General features: G+C 40.9%; 5 non-coding genes across 5 annotated transcripts; all 5 read left to right on the top strand.

Annotated features, from left to right (window-relative positions):
- The first annotated feature begins 5420 nt into the window (after window positions 1–5420).
- TRNAI-UAU (transfer RNA isoleucine (anticodon UAU)) lies at window positions 5421–5501 on the top strand. Its single transcript has one exon. It is a non-coding gene; the product is annotated as a tRNA-Ile (tRNA).
- A 12563-nt stretch (window positions 5502–18064) lies between these two features.
- On the top strand, window positions 18065–18144 carry TRNAL-UAG (transfer RNA leucine (anticodon UAG)). Its single transcript has one exon. It is a non-coding gene; the product is annotated as a tRNA-Leu (tRNA).
- A 530-nt stretch (window positions 18145–18674) lies between these two features.
- Window positions 18675–18754, top strand: TRNAL-UAG (transfer RNA leucine (anticodon UAG)). The gene has a single exon. It is a non-coding gene; the product is annotated as a tRNA-Leu (tRNA).
- Window positions 18755–19005: 251 nt separating this feature from the next.
- On the top strand, window positions 19006–19085 carry TRNAL-UAG (transfer RNA leucine (anticodon UAG)). The gene has a single exon. It is a non-coding gene; the product is annotated as a tRNA-Leu (tRNA).
- Window positions 19086–19325: 240 nt separating this feature from the next.
- TRNAL-UAG (transfer RNA leucine (anticodon UAG)) lies at window positions 19326–19405 on the top strand. Its single transcript has one exon. It is a non-coding gene; the product is annotated as a tRNA-Leu (tRNA).
- Window positions 19406–19771: the final 366 nt, after the last annotated feature.

Here is a 19771-nt window from a genome sequence, read left to right as displayed (position 1 = left end):
AGGAAGTCATCCACCTCGTCGTCGGCTAACCCGTCAAGCATGTGTACCCCTTTCGCGTATAAGGGCGTGGGGTTGTGGGGCGTGGTTAGGCGTTCTTTTGTTATTAACCGTACCTTGGTCTTCCCCCAGTGGAAAGAGATCATATTTCATTGCCAATGTTGCTTAATATTTGTTGTGTGCAGCCCGGGTCGTCCAAGCAGCATTGGGTAGGAGCTCGGGGCTTCGAGGCATAACACGCCTACCGAGATAGTGAACATGTGGCCTCCTAACATGAAGTCAAGGTGGCGGATTAACCCTATGGGGCGAACCGATCGCGTATCGGCCATCCGAAGCCAAAAGGGGCAAGGTTCCCACTAGTTCAGACCGAGTGTGTGACATGTGGCCTCGCTGATGACCTTCACGCCGGAGCCACTGTTGATTATGCATCCCTGAAGGTCGCATCCCTTAATCATGATTTTCCCAGCTGGATTCTGAGAATCCATGAGGGGTGGGCCCATCCCTGGCTCTGTCAAGTTAATAGGGGGTGCGACCGATTTGGCGTTAGTCGTGAGCATAACCAATGTATCCCGAAAGCGCGGCATGAGTGGTAAAAGCTTATGCAATGGTAGCGAGATCCTAGAACTGGTAAGGGTGTCCCACAGATGGTCATCTTCTGCTGAGGTGGATGATCCTGTGGATTGTGGTGCTCCGATGGTCACGTCCTGCATCTCTGTGTGCATCCGCTCAACGTTGCTTTTGTTGACGGTGTCAATCCATTCCTTGGCTGCTTGTCAGACTTCATCTTGTACTTGCTTGCTATTGGGTAGCTTGGGTTTTGCTACGTGTAGTAACGTGTTGAACGTCTGCTATAATACTATTCACAGTCGGGGCCTTGCCACGGTCCGTGGTTGGGCATTGGGTAGCGTAGTGGCCGGGTTGGTTACACTTAAAGCAGGTAACTAATGCCGAGTTGCTAGTGTCACCGTGATCAATGTGTGGGAGAGGTTGTGAGCGGATCCCGGCCTCTTGTGTAGGCGTGTTGGCCCGTGGCGCGTTATGGGGAAGAGAGTTGCATAGTACATTTTGAGGAGGGTCCCGACGACGATAGTGGTTATGCCGTTGATTGTTCCGCGAACCTTTGTGAGAGTTCCTTGTATCGTTTCGTGAATACCGCTTGATCATACCGGTCATCCCGGTCGTCATTATACCGGTCATACTCGTCGTTTGCTCTATATTGATCATCGCAGTATTGGTCACAACGGTCGTCCGATCTCCTACGGTTGTCGTGGCGGTAGCGGTCGTCGTCACAGCGGTAGTTGTCGTCATGGTGTTGACGATCCGGGGATCGTGGTCGCTCATTATCCTGATGTCGGTAGGATTGACGCTCGTCCTACCATAAGTATTTATTTCGAGGCTCGATCAGGCGAACCGAAGCCGTCGTTGTGCGTTTGAGCATGTTGTATTCACATTATTCGATCGTGTGAGATCGGGACTAACAGATTGGACAATGTGGCCGTTGAGGACACTCGAGGGCCAGATAGCCCGAGCTCGAGCAGGCTATGCATTGGACGGCTTGTCGGAAATGATTGTCCTCCTGAGGAAGGGTGCTTTGCAAAGAGCCCATGGAGAAAGTCGTGTTATGTTGTGTCTGATCGATGGCGAGGACTCGTGCGATAAATTGCTCGATTGTTTGGTTAGAGAAATTGGTAAGTGCGAGAGTCGTCCATAGAGGCTCCCTCCCATAGGCTGGAAAGGAAAGTATCTAGAATGTGATGTGTTGAGACATCGTCGGCTAGTTGTCGGTAGAGATCCTGAAACCAGATCGTGAACTGGGCGACCGTCTCGTGAGGTTCTTGGCTCATGGAAAAGAACTGCCAGAGCAGTTCGCGCTTCGGAACTTCGCGGTGAAATAATTCTAGAAACTTTGTTCGGACGTCCTGGAACGTTGTGACCTCCCCCATGTTGAGGCGAGAATACCATCGAGCAGTCGGGCTATCGAGGGATAGAGCAAATTCCGCGATTTTGGAGGACTCGATTTCATTAGCCGATAACCGCTACGTCGAGTGGTTGGCCTGCCATGTGGACACGAGAGCACGGGTGTGCGATTCTGCGTCTGGTCCGTTTGTATAACGTGGGTAAGGGTAAGGCATGGTATCGAGATCCGGGTTTTCAGGTAAATCCAGGAAAGGCTTAGGGTCAAATTGGGTGACCTCTAGAGGGCTTGGCGGGGAGATCGGTGTGGAATCAACTCGGGACTGGGTATCGGGTAGCAAGGATTGCAACCGGTGCACCTCCGATAGTTCCTTGAAAGATTGGTCAGTGACCGCTGAGTCGGAATATCCTTCGACTGGCTCAAGGCGTCAGGCAGGTGGCCGAGACCGCGTGATGTGATTGGGCGCCGTAATGGCAGCTGAGGTTTGCCTCCTACGTAGTTTGCTGTGACCTTACAACTGTAACTGGGCGTGGCAAATTGTGTTAACCTTTTCTGGAGAAAACACCTACGATGAGCCCACCGGCTATCGGTATCAAGGGGTCGTGTTACATCACGGCTTCTTCTACACCGAGAAGACATCAGAGAAACGGGGAGCGTACACGGGCTATAACCCAGTAGACATAGACGTAGCTACGATTACAAGTACGGGAAGAACACACAAATGAAGGAACAGTAAGAGCAAGATTTATATTAAATGAGAAAGCTCACAGTGAATACAGTATACGGGTCTTGGTCGGAACCAGTCTCGTGCAGAGCCAAGCGCTACTATATTAATCCTGCTAATAATCTAGGTATATTCCTCTCCAGGTATGCAGGTCTCGGTTTATATAGTTTTCTTCTTTACACAGAGCCGAGTTGTCGGCTAATTGTGAGGGCTCAAAACTTGACTATTTTAGTTCTACCTATTTCCTCACCTACTTCTACCTACCGGCAAGTTTACATATTTTGTATTTATATTTTTGGCCTACGTACAACACATAACATTCTCCGAAAGGTTGTCAATGAGAACTGAACCGATTGGGATACAAAGTTGCACAACGTTGTCATAGTGTAATTCGCACACTACGTGAAAATTGCTTTTTGATCGCTTTGGATGGGTAAGGAGAACCGGATGAAGGAGTAACCGGTAAGGAGGACCCGATAAGGAGAACTGGATGAAGGAGGAAGCGGTAAGGAGGACCCGGTAAGGAGAACCGGATGAAGGAGGAACCGGCAAGGAGGACTGGTAAGGAGACCCGGTGAGAACCGGATCAAGCACCCGACTCACGCAACGATCTGGCGCCGAAAGGCACGACAGCGCGTTATGGGCTTACCGAATGGCATACAAAACAAGTAACCGGACAACACCATTTCGGTTAGCATTTGGTCTCGAAGCGGTGATGCCAATTGAATTCCAGATTCCAAGCTTACGGATACAGGTCCGGGAGTGGCTGAACGAGAAGAAGTCGGAAAAAATCCAGTTAGCAGAACTATGCGAGCTGGAGGAACACCGAATAGTGAGCCTAATGTAGATGGAACTCGAGCAACGACGAAGGAAAGCATTCCTTGACCACCACCAGAAGGGTAACGAGAAGATGTTTGGAATCGGCAAGCCGATACTAGAGTTCCAGACCCAGATGGACAAGATGTCAGGGAAGCTACGGTTCCGGTGGACCGGACCATATTGGATAGTGCGAGAGTTGAACGGCTCATATCATCTGGGAATGCTAGCTGGCGAGGTGCTGGACAAGTGGGTAAATGGGTTCCGACTTAAACCATATTATGGACCCATGCCACAGAACTCGATTCATCAACGAGAGAACAATGCGGACATGCGGCAAGTCTTCATAAAGTTATCCATAAATATGGACTTCTAATCACTAAGACTTGACTTCTTATGTGGCGTGAATAAATTCATGTACACAATCTACATGACATATGATGCAAGTCTCGATAAACCCAAGGACAAAAAATGATGTGCACATTCTATATGAAATATGAGCCAAGATTGCACTTGGGAAATTATTGTGCAATGTGGAAAATGAAAACTAATGATATTCCAACTTCATACCCTGCCGAATTCAAAATCTAACAGTTTTCGCACGTGAATGTACATTGAATTTCGGGGTCTTGAATGGGATTCATGCGCAAGTCTCGACTGCGACAACCTTGAATTTTAACATCTAAGTCGGTTGTTTTGCTCAAATTAATTATTATGGCTGTTTGCATTTGCAAACACAAATCCATGTACACATTCGATACGTAATATGGGTCAAGGCCCTCCCACAACAATGTATAATGCTAAGCTCATTGTTTGTTGAGCTTAGGTCTCCATGACCATAACGTGGACTTCTAACCACTAAAGTACAACCATCCATTGCTTTTCAATTGAAAACAATCTTGGTTGGGACGACAATTGAAAGGAACCTTTGTTGGGGATGGTTGGTTGTAGTTTTTTGCTCAAATTTAATTGTTATGGCTCTTGGTATTTGAAACCAACTTCCTATCTCAAATCGATTGGGATTCGAAATATATAACAAGTTGATATAGACTCACTTTTGGTTTGGTTGCTGGGATTCGAGCCCAGGTCTACACGGCCACAACGTGGAATTCTAACCACTAAACTATAACCATGGAGTTTTTGTTGCCACACAAATTGGAACAAAGTCTTCACAACCGTAACATGGAGTTGTAACCACTAAGTACTAACTTCCGATGTTGCATGCATAAATTCATAGCTACACTCTATATAACATATTGTGGTATTACCACATATCCTATCCAAGGCCCCACCTAACCAGGGTCACACTAACCACACCCAAATCAGGTCCTCAACAAGCCCCCATAATTAGAAGATGCTAATAGGAGCGGGAAAACACCCACCACGCTAAGAGTAGCCTAGAAGATGTAACTTAGAACGTAATGGAAAGGGACCTATTTTGAGAGCATTTCACATCTTGGTGGAGAAGACGAGCAAAGAAGCCCCAACTCACGACCCCAACAACACACACCACGATGCAACACGACAACAATAGCAGCAACACAAACTCCATGAATCCTGAATTCCTACAACAACAAACTCAAGAACATCTGCTCACATCGCCAATCGACCAACGAGTTCAGGCCCTGTCCAACATTATTTTACAAGTTAACCATACCAACGAAGCCATGTTGTCATTCCTCTCAGCACCATCCGAGCAACAATAGAATCTCCCGGACCCTCGAGTTCGCCCAAAACCATTCTCCCGGACCCTCATGAAATAACTACTATGTTATCCTTGTACAAAAGCGGGCCATAAAAAATTTTAATTGTGTCCTTTCTTTGACCTAGTGCTTGCATTGCACATTGATGTGCTTCACATTGTTGCCCAGACACCGAAATTGACACCACTTAAAATATCACTCTCTTTGTTAACATTGTTCTGAAACTTTATCAAGTGTGTACTTGTTTTAAAGTCATCGACACAATGACAATTTGGCCGAGTGGTCTAAGGCGTTGGATTTATGCTCCAATCCGACGATGGTGTGGGTTCAAATCCCACAGTTGTCATTAGAGAATTGAAAAAATTTCGAATTTCGCATTACCAAACTTTTCATGAAATAACAAATATGTTATTCTGGTACAAAAAAGGCCCATAAAAAATTGTAAACGAGTCCTTTCTTCGATCTAATACTTGCATTGCATGTTGATGTGCTGAACATTCTTGCCCATTGACCTAAATTGACATTCTCTTTTTTAACACTATTTTGCGATTTTATCAATGGTGTACTACTTTTGATGTCATCAACACGTTGACAATTTGGCAGAGTGGTCTAAGGTGTTGGATTTAGGCTCCAATCCGAAAGGGCATGCGTTCAAATCCCACAAATGTCATTACCGAATTAATATAATCTAGCATTACCAAACATTTCATGAAATAAGAACTACGTTATTCTTGTACAAAATAGGGCGCTAGAAAACATTACAGAAATTCTATTCATATACAAAATAGGGCGCTAGAAAATTTCCTCACCCACTCATGCTATTCAACTTCGACCCACCACCATCTTCACTCATCCTTATCTCATAAAAAATTCTTCCTTCAATCCACATCAGCCAACTCGTCGACTAGCATCTTGCCAATGTCCACGCAAAACCTGTATTAACAACACAAAAACAGTTTACAAGTTTCCTCACCCACTCATCATAATCGGCTTCAACCCCCCCACCGTCTTCACTCATCCTTATCACAAAAAAAACTGCTTCATTCAGTCCCATCCAACATCTCACCTATTAACCGATTACCATCAAGGTCTTGTCAAACAAACAACAACAAAACGGGACACATGCTTCAATTCTTACCGCCATCATCAATCATCACCATGAAATTAAAACATGCCCCCACATCAAACCTTGCTTCAGTCCATACCACCACCATTCTCACATCTCTAAAAACTAGAAAAATTGCTTCAATACCACATCACCTATCTCAATTTATACCATTTTGAACCTGTCGTGATACTCCTCCTAATCTCTTCATTTTGCACATCAACAATGTGCTTCATTTCTACGTCACCCATCTATTCGCTCAGCTCCTAAAACCTGTATAAACAACAATAGCATAAATGTATTGTGTGTATCCCCTCCTAAATATGCGCTTCAATCCCCCGTCAACACCATCATTCATCCTTACCAACTATAAAAACTTCCATGACTACACATATAAAATATAAAGTTTCCTCATCCCCTCATATATTTGCTTCAACCCCCACACCCTCGCCACTCATCCTCTCGTCATTAATAAGCTGTATAAGACAATAACTACATGACAACAACTAGAAGATTATCCTGTTTGTTGCACTCCCTAATATGAAACCTAAACTCTTCTTCACTCCATCCCATGACACCAAATTCCATCAAGCATCATCCACGACAACCATCTCGCCTTCTTGCTAATTGGCACCAAATTTTGTCTTGACATGTCCTTGATTTCCTTCCATCAAGCATCCTGCCATATAGACCACAAACAAATTAATGTAAAAAAAATCCCTCACCAACTCATGATAACATGCTTCATTAACCCGCACACCATCTACACTCTTCCTTATCGCTCATAAGAAAATTGTTTCTTACATCCACAACAACCATCTTGCCTTATCGCTAACCGGCACCAAATTTTGGCTTGCCATGTCCTTGATTTTCATCAACATCAATTATCCTGACAAAAAGATAAACGGTCATCTATATTATATCATGGTATTTGTACTAAAGATGGTGCCGGTGGCGGGAATAACCATCGAGGCGGTACATAGTTCCACTTGACATCTGCGGCTTCATTCAACATAATAGGTATAGACGACCAAACTTTACGAATTCTCATTCTTTTCTTATTAGTTGTATGTCCTGAACCCTTATAACTATCATATTCACCTTTAACTGTATGTACCAACAAGTTCCAAAAGGACTTAACTTGATCCACGATGTGAGTGTTTTCATCATTGTATAGCTTAGAGCACCTAGCTTTCCAAAGAATCCATAAAGCCAAAGAGGAAACAATTTGCCAGACATAACTTCCGGAGAAAAACTTGATTCCCTGCAAGGAGGTTGAAGCATAGTCTACCTACAAACTTGTGACACGTAATGACAAAGAAGAATAATGTTGATGATAGAAAGTCATTTGTTGATCTAACCTTCCCCATAAAACTGCACCCCACGTAAAAATCCCTGACCTATACTTACGACCTAGTAGCCTAAGAATTCTAAACCAAAACATTTTTGCGACAACACATTCCCAAAATACATGATGCAATGACTCACTTGCATAACCACACATAATGCATGTCCGATCAATTACAGATCCCCTCATCAAATCACTTACTGGCAACGCATAATGAATCATCAACCAACGAAAGTGTAATATCTTGTTCATACATTTAATTGACCAAAAGTGTTTCCAAAACATCATCATCTAAGAAGATGATACATTCCCTTCATCCCAATACTTTTTTCCCGCAGGTATTGACTTAGTCTGACTCAACATAAAGTTTCTCCTGAACACCACCGAATATGTGAAGAATGGTAGGACCTTAGTGGAACTATTAGGCATGGACAATTTCCAACCATAATCCGCAGGATCCCACTACAGATCCACAAGTGGTCTAGCGTGTACAACCCAAATATGAGATGCATAGTTAGCAATAAAGGGACTAGGGTCAATAACTAATTTTTTATCCAATCTAGCATTTACTCGCACTGGTAATTGCTTTGCAGCAGACATGATTGGAGACTTGACGTCTACTAATATCAACCTACCATTATCCAACACTTCATAGAAGTGCATACTGCCATTTTGATTGTATAAACGAGCAGCTATAAGTATATTAAGTGTCGAAAACATACCGTACCACCTTTGAAACTGATCAAGTTGCAAATTTGTTACTATGACCTGATACACCATGGACAATTGATCTACCATTATATTTGCCCCTCTTACTCTATATACAACCTATTCTTTCGTTCTTGAGTCGATGTCTGCAAGAAGTTTATCCAATCCGCAACTGTACGGGTTGGACCATTATCCATTGCAGCCTAAGATAACCTAGGCCTTAGACCCAACATACATGCGGCTTCATCCCTAAATCAAGGGTTCCATATCAAAGGTTGACGCATGAATTGAGTATAAGTTTTTGGAGGCAAGAAAACGAGTGCTTGGCGAACACTTTCCCATGCTCGAAATATTCCATTAAAAAAACGTAAGGATCCAACATTAGACTTTGGCAATGGAAAATTTGCATTAAAAAACCATCTAAGATTATCTTTCCATTGACCGCCTGTTGATGGCTTAACGTTATGTAAATGCTGGATCCATAGCTTTTTCCATAACTCCTCTCCTGGCAATAAACTCCTAACAACATGTTTAGAAAGTAAAGCTTTACTTTGCATAAAAGGATCAATCAAACCTAAACCTCCTTTCCGTTTAGATTGTATAAGAACCGTCCAAGCTACCTTTGCTACCGAATTATTAGATGCGTTGTTCCCCCAAATAAAATTCCGTATTAGGTGTTGAACTTTAAGCATTATTGTCCTCGAAAATAGCCATGTAGATGCTATATACCAAATCGAGGACAAAAGGACCGAATTAGCTACAACTATCCGACCTGCTAAAGATAACTTTTCCTTATTCCAGTAAATTAACTTATTCCTTAATCTTAATAGCAAGGGTGCAACCATATCATCTGCCTTTAATTCCAAGCCCACTCTACAGCCTAAATATCTAATGGACTGACCTTTAGGTATCCATGTGAATCCCAAGGAAGGCACATTAACTGGCGGCTCTCCCAGAGCAACCCAAAAGCCTGATGACTTATTCCAATTTATCAATGCACCCGATGCATCTGAAAAATCATCCACAGCCTTTTGCACTTGTGCTAAATTTAATCGTGAAGCCTGAACATATAAAGCTGTGTCATTAGCAAACTCACTATCCACAGCAGCATACGACAGTGGTAATGCTAACCCTTTGATATTTACATCTTCAGAATTAAGATGCACGGAAAATGCTTCAGATACTAATAAAAAAAGGAAAGGAGCAAGTGGACATCCTTGTCTCACTGATCTTGAGATCGGGAATCTCCTACCAACATCACCTGCAAATAAAAGAGAGCTATACGCATCACGATATAATGCTGATACTCCTCTTATCCATGTGTTTGGGAAACCCATCCTAACCAATGTTCCCTCCATAAAATCCTAGTCCACTCTGTCATAAGCCTTTTCAAAATCAAGAAATAATACTGCTAAGTCTTGCTTACGCAATTCCGCAAAGGCAACCATTTCCCAAAAGAGAATAATATTATCAAAAATACTTCTCTCTTGTATGAAACTAGTCTGAGAATCATGAATCAGCTCCGACAGATAAGGCTGTAGCCTTCTAGCTAATGTTTTTGCTAATATTTTATAAATAACATTCAACAAGGTAATTGGTCTCCAATGGTGAAGTTCTTCTAATTGTCCACTTGATTTAGGTATAATATAAATTAAACCCTCCTTCCATTCTTGTGGCATATTTCCCGAAACTAATATCTTTTGGTAGGCTTTGGTCAATCTGTCACCTATCAAATTCCAATATTGGATATACCACTGGACTCCCAACCCATCCAAGCCAGGACAAACATCTTTAGCAAGGGCTTTAGCAGCCTTAAAAACCTCTTGAGAAGTTAACGGTTGTAAAAGACAATCTATCAATTTTACAGATACCCTCTTATGAATCTTTGACCATATGATGTCCCTTTTAATCAAATCATCCTCAGAAAATGACCTAGCTTTCAACAAAGTCTCATAATAATCTGAGGCTATTTGCCTCATCTGACTAGAATCCGTGGTATAAGAGCCGTCCTGACATTTTAACCGCGAAATCCTAACACATGTCTTATAATGATTATGCGCTGCAAAAAAAATTTTATTTACTTTATCTCCCGATTCTGCCCATGAAGACGATATATTATGATAATGAAAATCCGCAGAGATCTTTTGTAATTCCAATATCTGGTTCCCTACTTGTATCACCCGAGAATTTATATACCTCGAATATGGTCTTCTCTCTTGTAGATGTTGCAAAGATTTCAACCCCCTACGAAGTCTTCCTATTTTAGTACAAGACTCATAAAATATTTGTTTAGCTTTACAGTGGAAAAATTGTTGTGTTTCGCTAATAGCGTTTTGAACACTAGATAATACATAATCATATGAATAGTCGTATTTGTTCCAAATATTATGCACACTAGGAGCACAATCTTGTCTAAGAAACACATGATTCGGAATTTTAAACCTAGAATTTCTATGTTGCTCCTGCAAGACTATAATTAACCGAAGTGGTGCATGATCAGAAAAGGAAAATGAAGGTAAAATTCCAAGTGAGCCTCCTTTGTCCCACAAAAATTTATCCGCGTAAACTCTATTTAACCTAGACAAATTGGTATTTGATTGTTTTCTATCCGAACGTGAATAAGCTAATGAATCTTGCATGCGTTCAAAGGAAGACACATGCCACAAGTCCATTAAACCTAAAGAAAAGAACAACCGTTCCCATTCATATAATTCTGAACCAAATAATGGTTGAAATATGCCTCCTAACCTATCACACGCATCCTCCAACATATTAAAATCACCCGCAATTGCCCAATGTTCAACAACTAGTAATTGTGGCATTATGCTCTTGCATAATGCCGTTCTATCTCTTGCATGATTCGGTGCATAAATATTCAACAAACCCCACTTCTTTGAACCGATTTGAAGAATTATATACTGTCCTCTACCACAATCCAAAACTCCATAATGCATGAAAGCGGACCACCAAATATCGCTTATTGCTATACAAAGACCTGCTTTCAAACTATTATCCCCAATCGCAGGCACCCAGAATTGTTTCCACTGGCCTGGTAACAAATTTCCATATTTTGAATTCTTTGTTCACTTAAATGATGCTCTTGAATAAGCAAAACATCAATCCTACCAATCAAAGATTTTCTTAGCTGACGACGGAAAACACTCCTTACCTTACAACAATGGCTACCTCCTAAGCCCCGTACATTCCATGAAATAAGATTTAACCTATCCATCATTCATGTTTTGTCCTCCTACTCTTTTTTCGGCTAGTGCACCTTCTCTACCTTTCCTTCCATCCTCTGTGGCCCTTAATTGTCTCCTATTTGACCACATGTCTTTTCCGGACAATTTATGGGCACGCACTGGCAAATGTTTATCTGTTATAGAGACTTTGTTGGAGAACTTAGCAGCTGTAAACGCCGCTATATTGCCACAATCCATATCCGTATGTGATGTGTCTACCTTGACCACTTCCTTTGTTGTAAGCTCATTCAATACTATGGACCTATTATCTTGTGGTACTTTATGCAAAACTAACTGCTTGTCCTTACTTGATTGATTATTAATCCTAGAAAAAGATTCTACCATTTGCACCTTATTTATATTATGATCCAGCTGATGCTCCATTGTGCCAACTGGAATGGACAAACCACCATCGACTTTACTACTCCCTGCTTCCTTTTCAAGTGTTTGTAAAGATTGATAAGGATTAGCCTCTAGTAGTAACAGTGGATTAATTATCTTATTAGTCGGTTTAAAAATATGTTTATTAGACACTGTAGACCAGCCATCTTTACTAACATGTTGTCGAGTAGTTGGATGAGCATCAATATTGACATTCGAGCGTCTCTTTTGACAATCTCGACCTTAATGCCCAAACTGTCTACACACAAAACATTGATCGGGCAAACCTTGATAATATACCTTTTGTATAACCGGTGGTTTATTTATAAGTAGATTAGGTAAAGAAATAGTTGTCGGCAAACGTTTAGATCTTGGTGCAATTATCCTAATTGCAGGGACCCCACCCGCTCTATCTATTCCATAATCATGTCCGTAACGCGTAGCAATCACCTTACCAAACAACGCCCCAATACTAGGTAGAACATTCCTCCATTCCTTTCTCAATCAAAGAAATATTGCCGTAAAAAGCATAATAGACTCTTGATCTTGCAATATGTCATCTACATTAATATTATGCGACCATTTATAAAAAGACAACCACGCACCTTCCACTCCAGCCTCCTTGATTGCCAATAACTTTGTGACGGATTCCTCATCGGCAAACACCACATGGTAGCATCCTCGAGACATGAATTGGATGTCGACAATGTTATTCGTTTCCTCCGAAAAGGCAGCGTACAAAGTATGTCAAAGCTCCAATCTATTCAATCTCGCACCCTGTACCCGCACAACCAAAGAAAACACCTCTAAATGTTGAACCTCTCCCATGACTATAATTTTATCCTCCTCCGACAGCATTAGGTGGACTTGCTCATCACAAAGATGAGGCGAAATTTGGGGGGGTACACTGGACTCCCCTGTACGCATGTACGGCCCAGCCACAGATGGAACCTGTGTGTGATCCGTCGTCGACCTCCTGCTCGTTGTGGAAGCAAGTCGCACTGTGGCGGCACTGTTTGCGCCATATGCGACCGGCTCATTTTGTTTTTTCAACCAGCATCTTCTAAAGATGTTTTGGGGAAATTTTTGTATGTTGTTATGACTTTTCTAAATACTAATGGAAGTATACTTTCTTTTGAAATAAAAAATAAAAAAATTTAGCATTGCCAAACTTTTCATGAAAAAACAACTATGTTAATCTTGTATAAAAGAGGGCCATAAAAAATTCCAAGTGTGCCCTTTCTTCGATCTAATACTTGCGTTGTACATTGATGTGCTGAACATTGTTGCCCGTTGACCTAAATTGACACCACTTATTATAGAACTCTCTTTTTTAACACTATTTTGCAATTTTATAAATTGTGTACTTCTTTTGATGCCATCAACACATCGATAATTAACCTGAGTGGTCTAAGGCGTTCGATTTAGGCTCCAATTCGAAAGGACGTGTGTGCAAATCCCACAACTGTCATTAGTGAATTAAAATAATCTAGCATTACAAAAAAATTCGTGACATAACTACTACGTTATTCTTGTCCAAAATAGGGCGCCACAAAAATTTAAACATATTCCTTCTTAGATCTAGTGCTTGCAGTGCACATTGATATGCTTAACAATTTTGCACAGTGACCTAAATTGACACCACTAAAAATATCACTCTCTTTTTTAATACTCTTTGACCACTTGATTTAAGTGTACACTTCCTTTGATATCATCAACCCATCGACAATTTGGCTGAGTGGTTTAACGCGTTGGATTTAGACTCCAATCCGTAAGGGCCTGGTATCTAATTCCACGGTTGTCATTAGAGAATTGAAATAATGTAGCATTACCAAACATTTAATGAAATAACTACTATTTTATCCTTGTACAAAAGAGGGCCATAAAATTTTTTAATTGTGTCCTTTTTTCGACCTAGTGCTTGCATTGCACATTGATGTGCTTAACATTGTTGCCTAGACACCGAAATTGGCACCACTTAATATATCACTCTTTTTTCCACTCTTTTGAAACTTTATCAAGTGTGTACTTGTTTTGATGTCATCGACACAATGACAATTTGGCCGCAATCTGAGAGGGCGTGGGTTCAAATCCCACAGTTGTCATTAGAGAATTGAAAAAATTTAGCATTACCAAACGTTTCATGAAATAGTAAATATATTATTATTCTACAAAAGAGGGCGATAGAAAATTGTAAAGGTGTCCTTTCTTCGACCAAATACTTGCATTGCACGTTGATGTGCTGAATATTGTTGCCCATTGACTGAAATTAACACCACTTCAAATCTCTCTCTCTTTTGTAACAGTCTTTTGCAACTTTATCAAGTGTGCACATGTTTTGATGTCATCAACACAATGACAATTTGGCCGAGTGGTCTAAGGCGTTGGATTTAGGCTCCAATCCGAAAGGGCGTTGGGTTCAAATGCCACAGTTGTCATGAGCGAATTAAAATAATCTGGCATTACCAAACATGTCATCAAATAACTACTACGGTATTCTTGTTCAAAAGAGAGCCATAAATTTTTTTAATTGTGTCCTATCTTCGACCTAGTGCTTGCATTGCACATTGATGTGCTTAACATTGTTGCCTAGACACCGAAATTGGCACCACTTAATATATCACTCTTTTTTACACTCTTTTGAAACTTTATCAAGTGTGTACTTGTTTTGATGTCATCGACACAATGACAATTTGGCCGCAATCTGAGAGGGCGTGGGTTCAAATCCCATAGTTATCATTAGAGAATTGAAAAAAAATTAGCATTACCAAAAGTTTCATGAAATAACAAATATGTTATTCTTGTACAAAAAAGGGCTATAAAAAATTGTAAACGTGTCCTTTCTTTGACCTAATACTTGCATTGCACGTTGATGTGCTGAATATTGTTGCCCATTGACTGTAATTAACACCACTTCAAATCTCTCTCTCTTTTGTAACAGTCTTTTGCAACTTTATCAAGTGTGCACATGTTTTGATGTCATCAACACAATGACAATTTGGCCAAGTGGTCTAAGGCGTTGGATTTAGGCTCCAATCCGAAAGGGCGTGGGTTCAAATGCCACAGTTGTTGTTACCAAATTAAAATAATCTAGCATTACCAAACATAGAAGTCCACTATCACTTTGTGCATTAGCGGGTTTAGTTTTAGACGGATTGGCAAGTTGCTGATATCTTCACCAAACCGCTCGAATTGGACAAGTAGGACTTCACCGAAATGCTTGGTGTTCAGCATCTCAACGTGCCGCACTTGAGGGGGAGAAAAGGAAAGGGAATGGATGGCACCGGACATCACCAAACCGCTCGAATTGGACAAGTACGACTTCACCGAAATGCTTGGTGTTCAGCATCTCAACGTGCCGCACTTGAGGGGGAGAAAAGGAAAGGGAATGGATGGCACCGGACATCACCAAACCGCTCGAATTGGACAAGTAGGACCTCATCGAAATGCTTGGTGTTCAGCATCTCAACGTGCCGCACATGAGGGGGAGAAAAGGAAAGGGAATGGATGGCACCGGACAAGGAGCTGGAGAGGAAGAAAGAACCAACAAAGGGGGAGACAAGAGGAATAAGGAAGGCGAGTCGACGAAGGAAGTTGGCACATCCGAACAAGTCAGAACGAGCGGCAACGGCGACAGAGTCAAGAAGGACAGAGACGACCAAAAACAGAAGGCCAAGACCTGAACATGGTCTGATATGGTGAAGGGCCTGAAACCGGAAAACGATGGAGAACACTGAGTCAAACAAGAGCCAAAACGAATCAGGAGCGACCAATAAAGACAAGAGCTAGAACGAATCGAAGGAAACTGTTTCGGTTCAAGTTTTGGAGAAGCCAGATGAACTAAAGGCCAAGCAGACGCAGTGGAAGTCGACACCAACACGAAGAAACCGACGGGTCGACAAGCGCCGGAGTCACAGTAGCGAGGGAGCTAAAATGGGCATGTTGAGTAGACAAGCTGACCGAGGAGGTCGAGGCGCGCAGTATCGGACTGGTCGCGGGAAGATGAACCGGACCGGACGAGAAGCGCCTTCCGCACGTTTACATTTACATGAACCTTTGTTGGGAATAGTTGGTTGTATTTTATTGCTCAAATTAAATTGTTATCATTCTTGGTTTTTGCAACCAACTTCGAATTCAAAGCATTTTGCAAGTTGACATAGAATCACTTTTGGTGTGGTTGTTGGTATTCGAGCCAAGGTCTCCACGGCCACAACGTGGAATTCTAACCACTAAACTACATCCATGGAGTTTGTGTTTCCAAATTGGAACAAAGTCTTCACAACTGCAACATGGAGTTGTAACCACTAAATAGTGCCTTCCCATGTTGCATGCATAAATTCATAGCTACACTCTATATAACATATGAGGGAAGTCTCCATAAAGCCATCCATAAATAGGGACTTCTAATCACTATGACTTAACTTCCTATGTGGCATGAATAAATTCATGTACACAATCTATATGACATATGATGTAAGTCTCGATAAAGCCATGGACAAATACATGTGCACATTCTATATGAAATATGCGCCATGATTGCACTCGTCACAACATTTTGCAATTGGGAAAATGATAACTAAGGATATGCCAACTTCAGACCCTACCGAATTCAAAATATAACAATTTTCGCACGTGAATGTACAATGAATTTCGGGGCCTTGAATGGGATTCATGCGCAATTCTCGACTGTGACGACCTCGAATTTTAACCATTGAGTCGATTTTTTTGCTCAAATTAATTATTATGGTTGTTTGCATTTGCAAACACAAATCCATGTACACATTCGATACGTAATATGGGTCAAAGTCCTCCAACAACAATGTATAATGCCAAGCTCATTGTTTGTCGAGCTTAGGTCTCCATGACTATAATGTGGACTTCTAACAACTAAAGTACAACCATCAAATGCTTTTCAATTGAAAACAACCTTGGTTGGGACGAAGATTTGAAAGGAACCTTTGTTGGGGATGGCTACTCTTAGGTTTTTGCTCAAATTAAATTGTTATGGTTCTTGGTATTTGCAACCAACTTCCTATCTCAAATCCATTGGGATTTGAAGTATTTTACAAGTTAATATAGACTCATTTTAGGGGTGGTTGTTGGGATTCGACCCCAAGTCTCCACAGCCACAACGTGAAATTTTAGACACTAAACTACAACCACGGAGTTTGTGTTGCCAAATTGAAACAAAGTCTTCACAACCGCAACATGGAGGTGTAACCATTAAGTACTAACTTCCCATGTTGCATGCATAAATTCATAGCCACACCCTATATAACATATTAGGACAGTGTCGATAAAGGCGTCCATAAATATGGAATTCTAATAACTAAGACTTGACTTCCTATGTGGCGTGAATAAATTCATGTACACAATCTATATGACATATGACGCAAGTCTTGATAAAGCCATGGACAAATACATGTGCACATTCTATATGAAATACACGCCATGATTGCACTCGTCAGAACATTTTGCAATTGGGAAAATGATAACTAAGGATATGCCAACTTTAGGCCCTACCGAATTCAAAATATAACAATTTTCGCACGTGAATGTACAGTGAATTTCAGGGCCTTGATTGGGATTCATGCGCAATTCTCCACTGCGACGACGTTGACATTAACCACTTAGTCGATTTTATTGCTGAAATTAATTATTATGGTTGTTTGCATTTGCAAACACAAATCCATGTACACATTCGATACGTAATATAGGTCAAGGCCCTCCAATAACAATGTATAATGCCAAGCTCATTGTTTGTAGAGCTTAGGTCTCCATGACCATAACGTGGACTTCTAACCACTAAAGTACAACCATTAAATGCTTTTCAATTGTAAACAATCTTGGTTGGGACAAACATTTAAAAGGAACATTTGTTGGGGATGGTTGGTCGTAGTTTTTTGGTGAAATTAAATTATTATGGTTTTTGGTTTTTACAACCAACTTCCTATCTCAAATCCTAATGTGTCCTATCTTCGACCTAATGCTTGCATTGCACATTGATGTATTTAACATTGTTGCCCACACACCTAAATTGACACCACATAAAATATCACTCTCTTTTTTAACACTCTTTCGAAACATTATCAAGTGTGCATTTGTTTCAATGTCATCAACTCAATGAAAATTTGGCTGAGTGGTCTAAGGCGTTGGATTTAGGATCCAATTCGAGAGGGCATGGGTTCAAATCCCATAGTTGTCATTAGAGAATTGAAAAAATTTAGCATTACCAAACGTTTCATGAAATAGTAAATATATTATTATTCTACAAAAGAGGGCGATAGAAAATTGTAAAGGTGTCCTTTCTTCGACCGAATACTTGCATTGCACGTTGATGTGCTAAACATTGTTGCTCTTGACCGAAATTGACACCACTTAAAATATAACTCGCTTTTTTAACACGATTTTCCAATTTTATCAATGCTATGCTTCGTTTGATGACATCAACACATCGACAATTTGGCCGAGTGGTCATAAGCGAATGAAAATAATCTGGCATTACCAACCATTTCATGAAATAACTACTACGTTATTCTTATTCTTGTACAAAACAGGGGTATAAAATCTGTTAATTGTGTCCTATCTTCGACCTAGTGCTTGCATTGCACATTGATGTGCTTAACATTGTTGCCGAGGCATCGATATTGACACCACATTACATATCACTCTCTTTTTTAATAGTCGTTTGAAACTTTATCAAGTGTGCGTTTTTTTTTATGTCATCGAGTCAATGACAATTTGGCCGAGTGGTCTAAGGCGTTGGATTTAGGCTCCAATCCGAGAGGGCGTGGGTTCAAATCCCACAGTTGTCATTAGAGAATTGAAAAAATTTAGCATTACCAAACGTTTCATGAAATTAACGAATATGCTATTATTCTACAAAAAGAGCGATAAAAAATTGTAAAGGTGTCCTTTCTTCGACCGAATACTTGCATTGCACGTTGATGTGCTGAACATTGTTGCCCTTGACCGAAGTTGACACCACTTAAAATATAACTCGCTTTTTTAACACTATTTTCCAATTTTATGAATGGTATACTTCTGTTGATGTCATCAACACATCGACAATTTGGCCGAGTGGTCTAAGGTGTTGGATTTAGGCTCCAATCCGAAAGGGCGTGGGTTCAAATCCCACAATTGTCATGAGCGAATTAAAATAATCTGGCATTACGTAACATGTCATCAAATAACTACTACGGTATTCTTGTTCAAAAGAGAGCCATAAATTTTTTTAATTGTGTCCTCTCTTCGACCTAGCGCTTGCATTGCACATTGATGTGTTTAACATTGTTTCGTTAACACCACATAAAATATCACTCTCTTTTTTAACACTCTTCTGAAACATTATCAAGTGCGCATTTGATTTCATGTCATCGACCCAGTGACAATTTGGCCGAGTGGTCTAAGGCGTTGGATTTAGGCTCCAATCCGAGAGGGCGTGGGTTCAAATCCCACAGTTGTCATTAGAGAATTGAAAAAATTTAGCATTACCAAACGTTTCATGAAATTAACGAATATGCTATTATTCTACAAAAAGAGCGATAAAAAATTGTAAAGGTGTCCTTTCTTCGACCGAATACTTGCATTGCACGTTGATGTGCTTAATATTGTTGCCCTTGACCGAAATTGACACCACTTAAAATATAACTCGCTTTTTTAACACGATTTTCCAATTTTATCAATGCTATGCTTCGTTTGATGTCATCAACACATCCACAATTTGGCCGAGTGTTCATGAGCGAATGAAAATAATCTGGCATTACAAAACATTTCATGAAATAACTACTACATTATTCTTATTCTTGTACAAAACAGGGGTATAAAATCTG

This window comes from Azolla caroliniana, unplaced genomic scaffold (genome assembly GCF_043228905.1).
Source record: "Azolla caroliniana isolate FFs.n. ecotype wild unplaced genomic scaffold, voAzoCaro1.0.p SCAF_12, whole genome shotgun sequence".
Lineage (NCBI taxonomy): Eukaryota > Viridiplantae > Streptophyta > Polypodiopsida > Salviniales > Salviniaceae > Azolla > Azolla caroliniana.
The sequence above is the reverse complement of the archived record's forward strand: the minus strand, read 5'-3'. Positions and strand labels throughout refer to the sequence as shown.